This window comes from Biomphalaria glabrata, chromosome 14 (assembly GCF_947242115.1).
Source record: "Biomphalaria glabrata chromosome 14, xgBioGlab47.1, whole genome shotgun sequence".
Taxonomy (NCBI): Eukaryota; Metazoa; Mollusca; class Gastropoda; family Planorbidae; genus Biomphalaria; species Biomphalaria glabrata.
The window spans coordinates 32,268,167-32,285,147 of NC_074724.1; the positions used below are offsets into that span (position 1 = coordinate 32,268,167).

At 35.6% G+C, this 16,981-nt stretch overlaps 2 long non-coding RNA genes across 14 annotated transcripts in view; one reads left to right on the top strand and one right to left on the bottom strand.

Annotated features, from left to right (window-relative positions):
• LOC106073337 (uncharacterized) overlaps window positions 1-12,698 on the top strand; it is an 84,598-nt gene extending 71,900 nt beyond the window's left edge. For all 4 annotated transcript variants that reach the window (XR_008774800.1, XR_008774799.1, XR_008774797.1 and 1 more), the window contains one exon: window positions 10,276-12,698. This is a non-coding gene — a long non-coding RNA (uncharacterized LOC106073337). The remainder of the gene's footprint in view (window positions 1-10,275) is intronic.
• LOC106073339 (uncharacterized) overlaps window positions 1-16,981 on the bottom strand; it is a 314,185-nt gene that overhangs the window by 64,664 nt on the left and 232,540 nt on the right. For all 10 annotated transcript variants that reach the window (XR_008774787.1, XR_008774790.1, XR_008774791.1 and 7 more), the window contains one exon: window positions 1,023-1,070. This is a non-coding gene — a long non-coding RNA (uncharacterized LOC106073339). The remainder of the gene's footprint in view (window positions 1-1,022; window positions 1,071-16,981) is intronic.

Consider the following 16,981-nt stretch of genomic DNA (forward strand, 5'->3'; position numbering starts at 1 on the left):
TCCATGCTGAATGAAGAAACACACATACACTAATCAGGTTAGGTTGATCCATGCTGAATGAAGCTCATGTCTTCTCACAACTGAGCAAGGTGCAAGTTTACCTGGCATGTTCCACTCAAAGGGATAAAAAAGAGCTGACTCCAGCATTTTGTTTGGTTGTTAAGATGTGTGAAGTGGCAGACATTATACCATCGAGGACCTTTATCATACAAACATGTCATAAGCATAATATTCTCAAGTAGCGCAAACTTAATTTGTATATAGAGTTTTACAACTCCCATTCCCCTCACCACTTTTATACAAGCCATGTGTGGGCACCCTAACAGGACCTCCGTGTTTAAACCCCCGGCAAGCAGAGCTAGTAGCCTCAGTGCGCATGCGGGCCGGTTAAAAAGGCAGACATTTTGAAATTATTTTCTTACAAATGAACACTGATCAAAGCGTCATAATATTAAACAGTCGTAATATTAAACACTTGATAAAGTATTTTGAGTGTTTATGTATGCACAAATAATTTTTTTTAGAGATATTATCGATCGTAGTTCCCCCCATGCTAGTTTCACTTTGGTATTCTAAGCGGGAAATGGTGAAAGATGCTAGAAGCAGTCTATCAGAACACATTCTGGGGACAAGAACTGTAATGCTATAGGGGCAAGGTGACCCTAACGCATTATTGTAGCATGTTCTTGTAGCTGTGCTGTGACCCAGCGCATGCGCAACATGCATAAATGCCCTACTAGCAGATAAAAGACAAAAAAAAAAAAGATATATGTGCAAACCAGCCAGGGCAATAGTTTCTAGTTCTTTGCCTTAGTGAAATCATAATATATTTCTACATTACTTTATTCTTTTATGTGTCCATGTAGTTTTGACCCAAGTAGACATTAAAAGGGATATTCTAAATAAATGTAATGTTGTTTTTTTATAGTGTGCTCATTATGCAGACTTTAATATATGCAGAATATTCTCATGAGGTGGCGCTGATAGCACTATGGCATGATTAAAGTTCATAAGACACTTACCTATGTTCTTCAAGCAATCTGTTCTGTCATGAAATACATCTAGTAAACCTAAAAACAGAAAAAATGAAATGATAATCTTTTTTTTTTAAAGTTTACTTAACATTTTTTTAAAGTCTATTTCAAAACAGTGTGAATGAAAGTATTTTATTTTTATTTTATTTTTATAGCACAGGTAGTCTCGTTGGTATGCTGCTTTGATTATCTTGCAGGAATTTCATAGGTCTGCATTGCCAACCCTTACTTCAAAGATTTATTAGTTAATAGATTCAATACTGATTCTATTTCTAGATAAGTATATCTAAGTGCAGTGGTTCTAATCTTTCAGTGAGCTAGCTTCACGTGCTGATATCTTATCAACTTCATTTCTAAATCAAATAGTTGTGTTTTGTTACAGTTACTTTGATTGGAGAAAATGTGGACAAAAAAAAAAAAGTTGATATATGATTCTTTTAAAGTAAACAAAAGTAAAGTTCCCCATTTAGACCCTGCGATCTATGGGGCAGATGATTTTAAGATTATCTGTTTTTTTGGACAATGGTTGACAAGCAGGATGTCATGTGGCCAACACAACGGCTAACCGCTTTTATTTTCCCCAACTGGTACCCATTAGATCTGCGTCAACTCAGGGGTGCCCTAAAAATCCAGAAATTCAAAATCCCAGTCTTCACCGAGATTCTAACCGAAGACCCTAGGTTTGGATGCCAAGTCCTTAACCACTCAGACACTGCGCCCCCATATGATTTTTATATTTCAACTAAATTAGACAGTTTTCAATACAATAATGATTTCTATTTGTTAGCCTTAATGATCCATTTTTTTTTATGCAGACAGAAATAGCCAATAGGAAGTGTTTGTCTCTTTGGCAACCATTGTAAATCCTCTTAGAAAAATATTTCATCCTGAAGTCATTAATCTTTGCTATTTAGGTGCTAGAATATAACATGGAACATTTCACTGGAGATAAATCACAAATCATTCCATTTGATTGTCATTTTTCCTGTTGGGTTACACTAAATAAACAAAAGTAGCTGTTGAACTTCTTGTTAGCTTGATATGAGAGGGAGGGGGTGCGCCCTCCCAAGAAACTAGAATGAATGGAAGGTTGGATGGGACAAAATGTCAAGCTTGTAGGTCTTTTTATTAGTAATAAACAAGAAAAACATAAAAAATACTTTAAAAAAAAACCCAAAGCTTATATAAAGTGTAATTGTATCAATTAGTTTGGATCAATCATGTAATTAAATTTGTAATAGATCTTGACCTAACAACAATAAATCTGTGCGATTAGAAATACTTTTATCAGTTGTTTTTATTTAGTGCAGTTTCATGCTTTTAATTTTCTTTTAGCTCTGATCTTATCACTGTCTGGACCAGCTGGGAAAGGGGTGGGGAAGAAGGAAGTACCTGGGTGAATGTTACAGCGATTGCTTTTTAAATGCATAAATAAAAACTTGTTCATTCAGGGCTCAAGGAGACTAATTCAACTTATACCACCATATCTATCAAGTATGATTTCTTTCCCTTGTTTGATACCAAACAAAATAATTAATTACCAATAGTTAATTAACTAATTAGTTGGTTTTTTTTTTATTGACTTGTTGTGTCAGGTGCAAGAAATAATTGTGCAAAATTTTTACTTGATCTGAGATTGGGTGTGGGAGAAATAATGTGTACACACTTTGCACCAGACAGACAGGAGTTTTACCAAAACACTCGTGAAAATGTTAACTTCTACTTAAACATTTTACTTATTTCTTATAAGCGCTGAAAGATTTTAACTAGGTCAATGTCATCAATTTATGTGTTTTATTAATGATTAATAAGTACAGTTAGAATTGGAGGCGTGGTAGCTGATCAATTTAGCACTAGGATTTGGAACTGGGGTCCTGATTTGAATTCTGGTATTTTTAATTTCTGAGTCTGTGAGTCCACCCAGCTCTTAAGGATACCTGATGTTAGTTGCGGAAAGTAAATGCGTTTGGTCATTGTGATGACCACCTGACACCCTCGTTAACCATGGGCCACAGAAACAGTTTTCCTTTACATCATTTGCTCTATAGATTGCAAGGTTTGATAAGGGAACTTGACATTCTTTTTTTTTTCTTAGTTAGACTTAGGTCAGAAAACAGTCATAAAAAATAGTTTATAAAGAAAATTGAGAATATTATTGAGGTTCATTTAGTTACCTCATTTGGCTGACTTCATTTTATTAGCTTGGCTACATGAATCATTTTCATGTGAATTCACTTTTGTGATTCAGATATAATTATACTTGTTATAATTGTTTTTGTTAATTCATTCTATTAAAATGTTTGGAATTTCAATTTGTGGATTGTTATCTTGCTTTATACATTAGACTGTTTTGTGGAGGACAAAATAATCAACTTAATCTATCCTCGCCACTGGACACAAATACAAAATAACACACCACTTCTTTTGTGTTAAGTGACCATGGAAACACTGCTTTGAGAAAAAATTATGTTTGGCTAATGTTTCAATGTATTCTTGGGCAGAATTTGAGAAATACACATTTTCTGATCTCAGCATTGCCTTGGTGTTAATAGAACCATGGATAAGGTAAATAATCTCCAAGAAGTTTCCTCATCCTCAAGTAGTGGGAATGAAAAGACTTGCTGCCTTAGTCTGGAAATTCCACCATTCCATTCTTCATATGGAATAGCTGTCCATTGACCTATATCTGATGAGAATAGTTATTTCACAAGAAACATAGTCACTTAAGGTAGAGGTATATGCGAGACCCAGTCACACAATGGCAATGGGGGGGGGGGGGGGGGGTGAGTCTTTTTTTTATAATGGATCTTCAAGGAGAATTTTTTCCAAAGGTCTAGAGTGAGTCCTAGCAAGGAAACATTAAAAAGACTTAATTAGATTTGTCTCTTTTGGACAATCATCATCCATTCTTTGTGATGTTTGCTCAATTGCCCAGACCTACATTTTGTTCATTTGTATTTGCATGCAATAGAGCTCACTAAGCTTGTTTGGTAAACTATATATTCCTTCTACAGTCATGGCTTTTCTCTAAAAATCATGCCATTTAGCTCTTGAGGATTTTTGTGAACTGGTTGAGTCAAGTAGTATGATGTTATCCAGATTGTTAATGTTTCATTTGTAAACTGATTCTCTTGGGGAATTTACAACAGTTTAGTAGTTTGTATTTGTTTACATTCTCTGTTACTCTAACTGGCCCATCTTCATGCTCATAAATAAACTCATGTAATTGTTTTATTTAAAAAACTCAACGCTAAATGTTGTTCATTTGGTTTATATAATCAACAAATTATTATGAGGAAAAAAAAAGGGAAAACCCTGTAACCCCTCAAAAATCTTATGTAATCTTAAGCTTGGGATTAACCTAGTTGCTCACTCTAGCCAGGTAGTTGCAACCTTCACATCAGATACATACAAGTGATTAGCTTTTTATTTGTATTGTTTGAAAGTAGTATAGAACTGCGACATAGGTGAACTGTATCCACTGAGAAATGTCTGTGTTGTCTGTAGCATCACTTGACTATGAAATGAGTCTCATTTAGGAAGGCGTGTGTCTCTCCCACCCACTCAGACCACTAGCTGGCATGTTTATTTATAGACTCATCTCTCCTTTACAATTTACTGCCCTTGATAGCCTATTAGGAGCACCTTTATTTTTTTGTTCTCTTCCCTCAAAGCTGGAGACAAAGGAGATTACAGTCTTGTTTTAAACAGGTTAGACATCATTTGTGCAGATGCATTCTTTTATTTGGTAGTTAGAAACTAGTCTCTTTCATGGATAGCTAGTGCACTGGTAGTTTGTGCACTGGTAGTTAGAAACTCTAGTCTCTTTCATGTGGATAGCTTGTGCACTGGTAGTTAGAAACTCTAGTCTCTTTCATGTGGATAGCTTGTGCACTGGTAGTTAGAAACTCTAGTCTCTTTCATGGATAGCTTGTGCACTGGTAGTTAGAAACTGTCTCTTTCATGGATAGCTTGTGCACCGGTAGTTAGAAACTCTAGTCTCTTTCATGGATAGCTTGTGCACTGGTAGTTAGAAACTCTAGTCTCTTTCATGGATAGCTTGTGCACTGGTAGTTAGAAACTCTAGTCTCTTTCATGGATAGCTTGTGCACTGGTAGTTAGAAACTGTCTCTTTCATGGATAGCTTGTGCACTGTTAGTTAGAAACTCTAGTCTCTTTCATGGATAGCTTGTGCACTGGTAGTTAGAAACTCTTAGTCTCTTACATATGGATAGATTGTGAACTGCACATCAATTCAAGATAACTTTTTGTTTGGGTTAATTTCACCAGAGGCCAAATTTGTAACATTTTGATTATAACATTTTGATCATGCTCTTAAAGAGTGTATTAAACTTTGCTCCATCCAGTTTTGTAATTTCTCAGTGGTAGTTCTAGATTTAGAACCTGTCCAGGCATAAGGATTTTTTTTTTGTTTTCTGGAGCTAGACAATTTAAAACATTTTTTTTAACTACGTATTATGCTCCCATCCAAAATATCTGTGAGTTATGTAGATGGTACTGAAGCACTCAACTTTAGAATGTCTTTCCAGTAAACATGTGAGGGTGTTATGTGGCCAGCACAACGACCAACCACCTTTATTTTCCCAAGTAAAGTCAGGTGGACTCAGAGGTGCATTAAAAATCCCAGTCTTTACTGGGGATTCGAACCTTGGACCCAGGGCCGGTCCTACAAGTTGCGGGGCCCTATGCGAACGGATTGCGTGGGGCCTAATTTGGGTTTTAATAAGGATAATAAGTGATAATTAACATTTTGTATTAGAAAATAAATTCGTCTTTGCATTTTATTTAAACTTTACTAAGTACAAAATCAGTGTCAAATTAACTTTACAAGCTATCTACAGTAGATAGTAGTATTCCAACAAAAAGCCGATAAACATTCAGATTTGCCTTTTAGATTTAAAATCGACTAGCAAAATATCGCTTTGTTTTTTTTTCTAAGAGTGACTATTAAATAAAAATAAATAAAGTATTTGAACTTCTTGTTTTGGTTAAAATTCGGCTTATTATTTCATTTTTATTAAATGAAAGCTGACAATGCCTTTTTTTTTAAATCGCGAGTAGGATTGGCGTTTTCCATATTGATTGACACCCCAAAATGACAATTTTGTCTGTTTTAAGGAGATTTGCATCAGTTTTTAGAAGATTTTAATAATTTCAGGAGATTTTCATGACTTTTTCTGATATTTTTTTAATTTTAGGAGAATTCCTGGAACCCTTTAATATGTTAAAATGGTTTAATTTAATAATTTACACCTAGAATTTACATTGCGCGGGGCCTATAAATGTGCGGGGCCCACTGTGGCCTAAGACCGGCCCTGCTTGGACTCTTTGGTTCAGAAGTTAAGCGCTATACCATTAAGCCACTGTGCCTTCAACAACTAATGTATCTCCTTGGTTACCTCAGATTTTTTAAACCCCATCTGTGTATGAAGCCTCTTTTGGGGCGTCATAATGTTTTGCTTTCTCTGAGGCTCTAAAGAATAATTCTTAGCTGAAATTGCCTGCTTTGTATGATAGAGGTTGTAAGTATGGATATTCTACTGGACATTTCACAGACTTTGCCACTTTTTCTATTACTACTAATAAACTAAGTACTGAAATATTTGGTGAGCTCTGCAACAATTGTTAGACTCAATGGTGGACCAATCTTGCAGGCTGAAGGAAATTGTTTATTAATAAATTGTTTTTAAATCATCCAAATATTGATTACAGAAAAATTACTATGGTTTGTAAACAATTGATGGAGAAATTACAGAAAAGTACTCTGGTTTGTAAACAATTGATATGAGAAATTACAGAAAAGTACTCTGGTTTGTAAACAATTGATATGAGAAATTACAGAAAAGTACTCTGGTTTGTAAACAATTGATATGAGAAATTACAGAAAAGTACTCTGGTTTGTAAACAAATGAATGAAACAATTATTTAAAATTTCTTGTCAGCTTTCCCACAATTTTCTCACCTTTAAGTGAACAAGCATTCTTATCTCCCCCTCCCCCTTCTCCAAACACCTTTCATCTTTTTTTTTTTGTTGTATTTTTTTCTATCACCTCAGCCAGCCTGCATGTTTCATCACTTTCCCACGCTCCTGTGTGTTAGCACATATGTGGGTATACTTACAGGTGTAGGGCCTACTCACAACACTGGCTCCCTGGCCAGACAAGAAGATGAGTTGTCTACGCTTGTCTGCCTTAAATACTGCATTGCATGCATGTGGGGCGTAGACTAATAGCCATGATGGCAAGGGTATGTGATGATTGTAAATGGGTGCTGTATGTGCTGCTTTAGATTGAGAGTCGTTAGGACTGGGGCTCCATAATGGTCAATATAACTTACCTTTGGCAGCAGGAATTTTTAGAATTGATTTCATAATACATTGTTATTGTAGCAATGCATCTGTTTGGCTACACATTATATTTTATAAACTCTTAAACCTTTTCCCTTTTTTTTACTCACTAAGTTTGTCTAAAGAACAACTCTACTCCTACAAACCAATGTATCAGAGGGAAAATTGATCTTTCCTACAAAGATGACACAAGGGTGGTTTAATTTCAATTATTAGTGCCCCCCCCCCCCAGCAAACTATTAAAAAATTAACAAGGGTGGGTTAATTGTAATTATTAGGGGCCCCTGAAAGGGGGGTAGGTGCTATTAGTTTTGTGTGGTCAGTCTGTCTTTCCGCCCCGTTTAGATCACAGAAAAGGTATATAATATAAAATCTGACAAGAAGATATTTTAGACCTTGCAACGTTCTGAAATGACAGCTACCTTTTTATCTTTTCTGAGAGCGAATCATTTAATTTTTAAAAGTAAATATGCAACATATATACATAAAAATAAATTCTTTATTAATAGTGTAAGCATGGGAGTCTATATTACTAAGTGAGGTCATTTTCATGTATATGTTTAAAAAAAATATTTATTACTAAACTCAGTGTATTCTGTTCTATTAGCTAGTTGCATTGTAAATAAAATGTTTACTTTTGGTTGTTCCCTTTTGTTTTAAAATTGAAAGAATGTATCTAGTATGTATATACGTCGAACTTAATTTAAAACAGTATGTATATACGTCAAACTTAATTTAAAACAGTATGTATATACGTCGAACTTAATTTAAAACAGTATGTATATACGTCGAACTTAATTTAAAACAGTATGTATATACGTCGAACTTAATTTAAAACAGTATGTATATACGTCGAACTTAATTTAAAACAGTATGTATATACGTCGAACTTAATTTAAAACAGTATGTATATACGTCGAACTTAATTTAAAACTGTATGTATATACGTCGAACTTAATTTAAAACAGTATGTATATACGTCGAACTTAATTTAAAACAGTATGTATATACGTCGAACTTAATTTAAAACATCATCTAATAAGCAGTGTTTCATATTATGCACTTGCAGTGTAATCTACTATCATTATAAACCTTTAGAAAATCATTCAATAACCTCCAATAAGCCAGGTTCACATTGAACCATATCTTCACAAGTGTCAGTTCATTAGATACATATGATTATTAAAACAATAATATAGGCTACACTCATATCTTCGTATAAGTTGGTATCATGTCATCAGCCTAACAATATAATAATATCGTCAAAACTTTGGATACGTACACGTCTTCTTTTTGTATTGTTGGAAATAGGGTTGTGTAGTTAATAGTTTTTAATTCATAGCTTCTGATATTGAAAGCTGCCTTTTTACCTGCCTGAGTGGACCACTTTGGGTGCTGATGGTGAGTTTGTCACCTGATTGAATAAAGTAACAATGTCTCAAAATGTCTCAAAATCCCCCAAACATTTGGTTATCTTGTGTTGGGAGTTACAAATATGAGTTACAAATATACATTTATCATTAAATTATTGCTAGTAAGAAATATTGTTCTCTTTGATTGACTGATGTTTTAATAGTCCTATTCCTCTGTTTTGCTGGCTATGAATATCTGGGTGTAGATTGTAGTTGTCTGACAAAATTTAAACTTCTGGTACCAAGTCAATATGTTAGCCTCTAAGACTAATGATTGATATGCAGTATTACATAAGGTTTCTCCTCTCAGATGGTCCAATGTTTGGAGAAGTTTGTACAGGTAGTTTCACACTCTCCCTTCCAAAACACACACACACACCAGACAAGGTTCTTTATAGCATGCACCTGGCTTTATATGTAGTGTTGTTTTTCTGTATGGGTACAAGTTTGAGGCACTACATCACAGATGATGTGTTTAGTCAGCAGCAGATGTTCTCTAGGCCAGTGCACAGATTTCTACATTTAGTTTCACAGTTAATTAAGCAGACATCTATCAGACAGATCAGACACAGACCCCTCCCCTGTCAAGGGATGTAATCCTAATTGAAATTCTCAGACTCTGTCCAAAGAAAATAACCCTTTGCAACACTAGAAATATTGAGGTCTATAGAGAACAAAGAATGCCCTGTGCTGTGTATAGGCCAACAGGTGTTAACATGCAATGCAGTATATACACAAGCTGCTGTCTGTGGAAGAGACCCTAAAGAAAAAAATCTTCTTGTCCAATAATTTTGGTACAAGCTCCTTATGTAGAAGGGGGATGGAGTGTGGTGGCTGAGTGGTAAAGTGCTTAGCTTCTGAACAGAGGGCTTTCGGGTTCAAATCTGTGAAAAACTGGTATTTTTTAATTTGATGACTTTTTGGATGCCCCCGGAGACCACCCAACTCTAGATGATGTGTTACATTAGTTGGGGAGAGTAAAGGTAGTTGGTTGTTGTGCTGGCCTCATGGCACCCTCATTAACCATTTGCCTTAGAAACAGGTGACCTCTAGATCTGCCCTACAGATCACAAGGTCTGAAAGAAGTACTTTATTTCTTTTTTTATGTTTGTAGAGCTCCCCCCTCCCCTCCCACCCATAATAATTGCTACAGGTCCTCTAAATCTGTATTGTACCTATAACATTTTATTTCCTGGCTATAGTGTTGTAGACTTTTGCACTATTTATCCTCTGTCATTGCCATGCAGTATTATGAAATTAGATTATTCCCAGTTAAATGCAAAAAGTAATTATCTCAACATGATATTTGAAATGAAAATAGAGAACTGCAGACTTCAAGGAAATGCTTCTTTATATCTTGCTAGAATATAGATTTTTTTTTTGCTTAAATAAATGTATTAGACATTTGTCTTGAAGACAGTTATAATTATTGTAACATCATTGTAACATCCTTTCATTACAGATTGACTGGCTGCAAAAGTTAAGATGTGAATGAAAGGAACTATTCAGTAAGGCTGAACATATACCTTTAAGAAGCACAGGACTAGGAAACTAGAAAGTGGTTAAATGTACCAGAATGAAAAAAGACACCAGGCTGAGATGACCTTTTTTTCATAATGCAATGATGTGGCACTAAAACGTCCCTCTCTGATTCAGGCCACTTTAAGAAAGTAATTGTTACAAGATTCATCCCAGCTTGCTCTCCTGTTTTTATGGTTTTGCTGATGTAGAATTCAGTATTGTATGAAATAGATGTCCCAGTCTCTACAGACATCCAAAAAGATCACAAGAAACATAACATACTCAAGCTTCTGACTAACATCTTGTAACAGTATGGTTCCTGAATTGGTGAGAAAAATACTTAAAAAAGAGTAGTCCTTCTTCATTTTCTGACTCAAAGACAGGATTTTTAAATACATAAAGCTTAGTCATTTTCTTTAAGCTTACCTCTAATTCAGAGTTATCTTGTTGCAAATTACTTACTGATTGGAAATGCAGCTTGTAAAATATATTTTTATACAGTAAGCTACTGGTTTCCTGGTCGTGCGGTTTGCACGCTGGTCAGTCGTTTGGATTTATCGATGGTCCCGGGTTCAAACCCTGCCAGCTCCCATCCCCCGTCGTCCTACTAGGACTAGGAAGTAAACTCCGAAACGTAAAACATTTTACAAAACATTTTTTTTTTATCCATGTTTACAAAGATAATTTAGCTTTCCAAATGCTTTATATGTTTTGAATGTTCTATTGCATCTATATAATATATGCTTATGTCAATGTCACTATGAAACTCATACAGAGAAGTCCATCCTAGTTGCATATTTTATCAATAAACTGTAATGGCCATATTACATATTTTGCTTTTATAGGAATTATTAAATTAATTTATTCAGTTATTAAATGCATTTGGAAATCTAGTTGTTGTCATTAAACTGCCTAGTCCATGTAATCCTGCCAAAAGTTGTTGCTGTTTATTGAACAGCATGTAATATAGTGGCAATGATAAATGTGTTACATTATTTGTATTTCTAAAGTAGCCAGATAACACTAACATCTTCAGTCTTCAAATAGTTCCATGGCTGTGGATTATACAGAGACATAACTAGTGTAAACACAAAGAGAAATCATTTTGTTTCTGTGATGGGCTTAGGCAGGGCTGGCAATTAGATAGTCCTGCCAGAAATGTACCCAGCCTGGCAATGTGTGTAGGAACATGACACAAAAGTGCTTCTGCACCAGACAAAACAAAAAATGGCACTGGCAGACACTGTTTGGGTTACACTTTGGAGGGGGGTGGGGGAGGGGGGGCGGAGAAGTGACACATGTCAGATTTCACCTTTCATCCAATCTTAAATCACAGGTAAATGGGCAGCCCATAATGTCTACATCATGACCGTACAACAACCACTTGATTGAACTCTAGTCAAGCAAAGTATCCAAACAGGGCCAGCTTAAAGTAGGGGGAGGCCCCCCCGAACACGTTTTCAAAAGAATTATTAATAATAATACTTGTATTTAAAAACAAGCTGTAATTTAGAAGAAAGAAACGAGTACTGGTAAATTTTATTTGATCTCATTTTCTTTATTGAAAAAAAATTAATATACATATTTGAGTTAAAAAAATAAGTTTGAGTTTGTGGAGCGTACTGGTAAGTCACTGTTGTAAATCTGGAGCTGTATCTATATATTAAAAGCAGGCTATGTGCAAACAATTATTAACCACACACAGTGATGCTAACTTACCAGTTGAAATTTTGATATTTTTTAAAAATCTCTGTTGTGGTGACCCACCCCACCCTCACGCGAAGGTCTTGGGCAGTAGCCCCACCAGCCCTCCACAAATCTGGCCCTGTATCCAAACTTTTGTTTTTTTTCAAATAAAATGTTTGCAGACTTAATGAATGAATGGATGAAACCAATTGCTTTGAATGTGAAATAAGGTCTATTGTTTATTCATTAAGATGTTGCTAGTCACATTTGAGTTATTTTATAACACTGTACAAAAAAAAAATCAGTTTAAAATAATCAAGGTTATCACTCTTACACAAGACACTTCGTATTAACTCTTTGTATTATTGATGGGCTACATGACTGAGTTTGACACAACATTTTATACTTGTTTATAGTTAGCTACTAAAGTGTCATGTGGACCTCACAATCCATAAGCATTGTATTGACAGAATAAGTCTTGAGTGGATGATGTGAAAGAACGCGAATATCGTGGGTTCAATTTTTGTTCCAATCAATTGAAAAGGCGTGACAACATATTTGTCATTTCTCCCACCAGCTATTCTCGGATCAAGTTGAGACTTTACTTCATCTGTACACATTTATTTCTTTTACCGAAAGAAACAGGAATCAATAAAAAGAAGAAAAAGGGGACGTTAATTCTTCAGTGTTCAGAGTGTTAAATATGTGGGGTTTCATCCCCTTAGATACACACCCAATCTCTGATCAAATTGAAATTACACAATTATTTATTGTACCAAAGAAAACATGAATCAATAAAAACCATTAACCGATTAGTTAATTAATCAATGGTAATTTTTTTTTGGTTTGATATCGAAAAGAAATAAATTCTTTATTATTGAGAGATATGATTTAAAATGTGGAGTTATTCTGCTTTTTAAAAATACCGCCGCAATTCCGGTATTTTTATATTTTTCCTTCCTTTCTATCTCTTAGTCCGTTGGGGCGCCTTGCACGATTTTTAAATTTTGCTTATTTTATATTAGACCTACTTGTTTGGAAATAAGCTTGGGGACAACTTATGTGGGGGGTAGGTCAGAAGATTACAATAGAATCATAATGAAAGTATGATGTACGGTGTCAGGGGCGGACTGGCTATATGGGCAAACGGGCAAATGCCCGGTGGGCCGGTCTGGTCGCGACCAAAGAAAAAAAAATTCAATGCAGACAACTTAAGCACAAAAGTGACAGCAGCAAGACACAAAGGCCCGAACACGTTTTCTTGTGTTTTTTTTGTGTAAATTATTATTACAATTAATTTTGTTTGAAATTCAACAAGAATATAATTTTAAGAATTACACTATACATTGTAGGTATTATCATTTGTAAAACTTTAGACCGTACTTTCTGCTATGCACAAGCGGCATGGCCTTCAACACTACTTTGATGTCTTCGAGGTTGTGTTTGGCCTGATCATTTTGCTGGTCGGCATGGGCCTTTGATGGCACTCCCATTTTTGTTTTGCTCCTTCCCTCACCAGTTTTTTAATGGTTCCATTGAAAGTTAATGAAAAAGAGGGATGGGAGAGGTTAAGTTAGAAAACATTGATATAACGCGCCAAAAGGGGAGACAATTAGCTCTTTAACAAAACTTAATAGAAGTTAACAAACACATACACACAGCCGCGAAATTGCAAACCACCCAACTTATTCACAGCTCAATATGGGTATAAAGCTCTACTTTCTGCGATTTGAAAAGAAATGTAAGTTTCTTGTTGTTTATTTGTAATAACATAGATCTAAAAATACTACACTTAAGGCTTACAAAAAAAAAATTATTTAATTAAAACATAAATCTAGAGCTAAATCAATTTCGTACCATTATGATTAATGGCAAATTTATGCTTAGTATGAAGTCATTAATAATGAAAATTATTACAATGATTAAAATAATTTATATAGCGCTGTCACATCCGATATTTAATGAAAGAAGTCTTAGAATCATTTATATTTTAAATAATATATTCATATACAAATTGCGTTTTTTGAGAATGTACTAGGACAGGGGTGGGTAAATTACTACCCGCGGGCCACATGCGGGCCGCAGAAGTGTTTTATGCGGCCCGCGGATATTTCCTTCGCTTAGTTGGCCATACAAGAGTCGTTTAGGGATGCGGTGGTCTTCCATTCTGCATACATGTCCTGCCCATCGCAGCTGGGACTGCATCAGGATTGTGTGGATGCTTTGCAGACCCGCTCTTTGAAGGACTTGAGTATCAGGTATTTTGTCTTGCCATTTGACATTCAGTATTTTGCACAGACATGTCATGTGGAAGTGAGTCAGTTTCTCTGCATGTTAACTGTACACTATCCATGTTTCTGGGGCATAGAGCAATGTAGGGAGGATGACGGCTCGATAGACCCCTAGTTTTGTATTTGTGGTGATACCACTTTAAAGAAATGGGCTGCCTGAGTCAGCCAGAAAAACCAATGATTTAGCATATTTTAAGTCACAGATCAACATGCATGACTAGATTGACACGTGAAATGCGTAGGACCTAATTATTTTATTTCTTTTGAAGAAACGTCTGTAATCTATAAGTAATACCAAAAAGTTTGAAACTCATTAAGGCTGCTATTGTAATGTTTTTAGTTTTCAGACTGCATACATGTATAAATAGAATACATTATATAAGCCTACGAAAGCATACATCCAGTTTTCGATGCGTTATCAAACTTTATATATTTTGAAAAGAATTAGGCTTACACCTATGATAAAACACATGGGCGTAGACGAGAGGGAGGAGTTCAAACCATCACTGGCCTCAGATCTCATTGTCTGAAAGGGAAACTTTACTTACTTCCTCAGTACAGCCAACTTAGGCAAACTACAGTCACCAAATTTCATGATCGTAGCCAAAAGAGGTTTTGTGGTTTCCCTCCCCACCCCCCCTCCAAAACAAAACTAAAGCATTTTACCATTTTCTACCAGTCGCTGGACTCTATTGAATAGAAGATTTAGTTTTTGATTTTTTTTTAGCGGAAGATGAGCAGGCTAATTGCACTGTAGATACCTCAGAATATGCATTTTTCAAAGCTTAAAATAACGGAAATAATGCTTGGTCCGGGGCTCCTTTGGGGGAGCTTACAGCGCTCCCCCAGACTCCCTAGCTGTCCCTTGGCGTGTGTACTGCTTTTCACTAATTATAGGAAAAGAGTATTCTAGGGTAGAAAAAACGTTTGAAAGAATGAAAGATAAGAATGAAATGAAGATTAATTACATATACACACACTAATATATATATAAATTGCGGAGGGGGGGTTAAAATCCCCCCCCCCCACACACACACCGAAAATATATGACATGCCATTTGTGGGCCGGTTTATATAGTAATGCCCGGGCCGATTTTGATACACAGTCCGCCCATGTACGGTGTTGATTATCATAAACGAATAATAACAAAACCACTCAAGGTATTAACTATAGACACCAAATTAGCTGTTTATTCTTACGCCATCTTGGTTGATAACAACAGTTACAAGGGATGTTACTCCCAAACCATGAGTGGTATAACCTATATAAAGCACACATAACAACATACGGTACGTATGAAATGTTTAATTGGGGAGATTGTCGGCCTTCTTGCGCCGAGTTTCAAGATTCGAACCAAGAAGATCTCCATCACACATACCTGTGGTTGAACTGAATTAGACCTACACAAGGTTGCTAAAAAAAAAAACAACTTGTTACGGTGCCGGTACTTGTACCGTACTAAGGAAATAAATTTAAAAAAAAACGCGACATGTTGAATGTATGAAAGAGATTAGTACCGGGTATGTCCCGGAACCGGAATGTGCCTAAAGAGCTAGATCAATGTAGATCTGTTCGGTTCACACCTGAAACCAACAACAACAACAACGAAATCATTTCTCTAAAAGTGTGCACCAAGGATGGCTGCTTGGCGTGCTAGAGAACATCATCTGATGTTTGAATATTTGTCCAGAACTTTTTATCTCGTGTTTGTGACATTCTCGTGGTACAGGACCTAGACAGATGGCTTCTGTCTGACAGTTGTATTCTGTCTGTTGAACTCATCAGCTGGCACCAGAAGAGAGGCCTACTTAAAAATGGAAGTACAAAAATGTAATTGTGTTACATCTCCCCCTCCCCCTTTCTCGACTCCCATTTTGTTCATAACAAGACTTTTATTTTTCTGATTTATACTAACTTTTTTAAAAAAAGGCTCTTTAGTGCCATTCTTTAGTCTTCAATGTTTAAAATTTACATTACATGCCTATCTGTAGTATTCGGCAGGTGTAAAGAATTTAGATGCTGCCTGGTATACGCCCCGAACTGTCATATTGATGATCTCAGGTTCGAACCACTTCATCTCCCTACCACGCCGTCCTGCTGAAGGTATGGGGTAGAACACTGATTTCTGAAAACTAACTAGATCTAGGGTCTCCATCTAAACAGGCTTTGGTTTCTGCGTTTGTATTCATCTGTCTACTAAAGCTTCAAAGGTTCTCACAAATTGTGCGATGGGACACGAACTTATAAGCAGAATGCATTTTGAGAAGTTGGCATCTAGAAAAAAAATGCATTTTGAGAAATTGGCATCTAGAAAAAAAAATGCATTTTGAGAAGTTGGCATCTAGAAAAAAAATGCATTTTGATTGTAAAAGTTTGCCTCCTGAAGTTAAGACGTCTGCAAGAAGTCAAGGATGCTAGATGTCTTTCAGAATGATGATGTTTCTCATCGTCTGAAGTCGTTTTTAAAAAAACACATGTAACAAGATTTCCTATGATTCAAAAACAGAAAAACAAAACTTTGCTGAATCAATTTATTTATAAATCTAAATAGTGTTGTTATTGTTGTTTTGTTGAGATCTTGAGCGTCCAAGAACATGAAACAAAAACTATATTTTTTTTGATGCACTTCTAGCGATTTTATTTTCTACTTAAGGCTCACGTCTGCACGA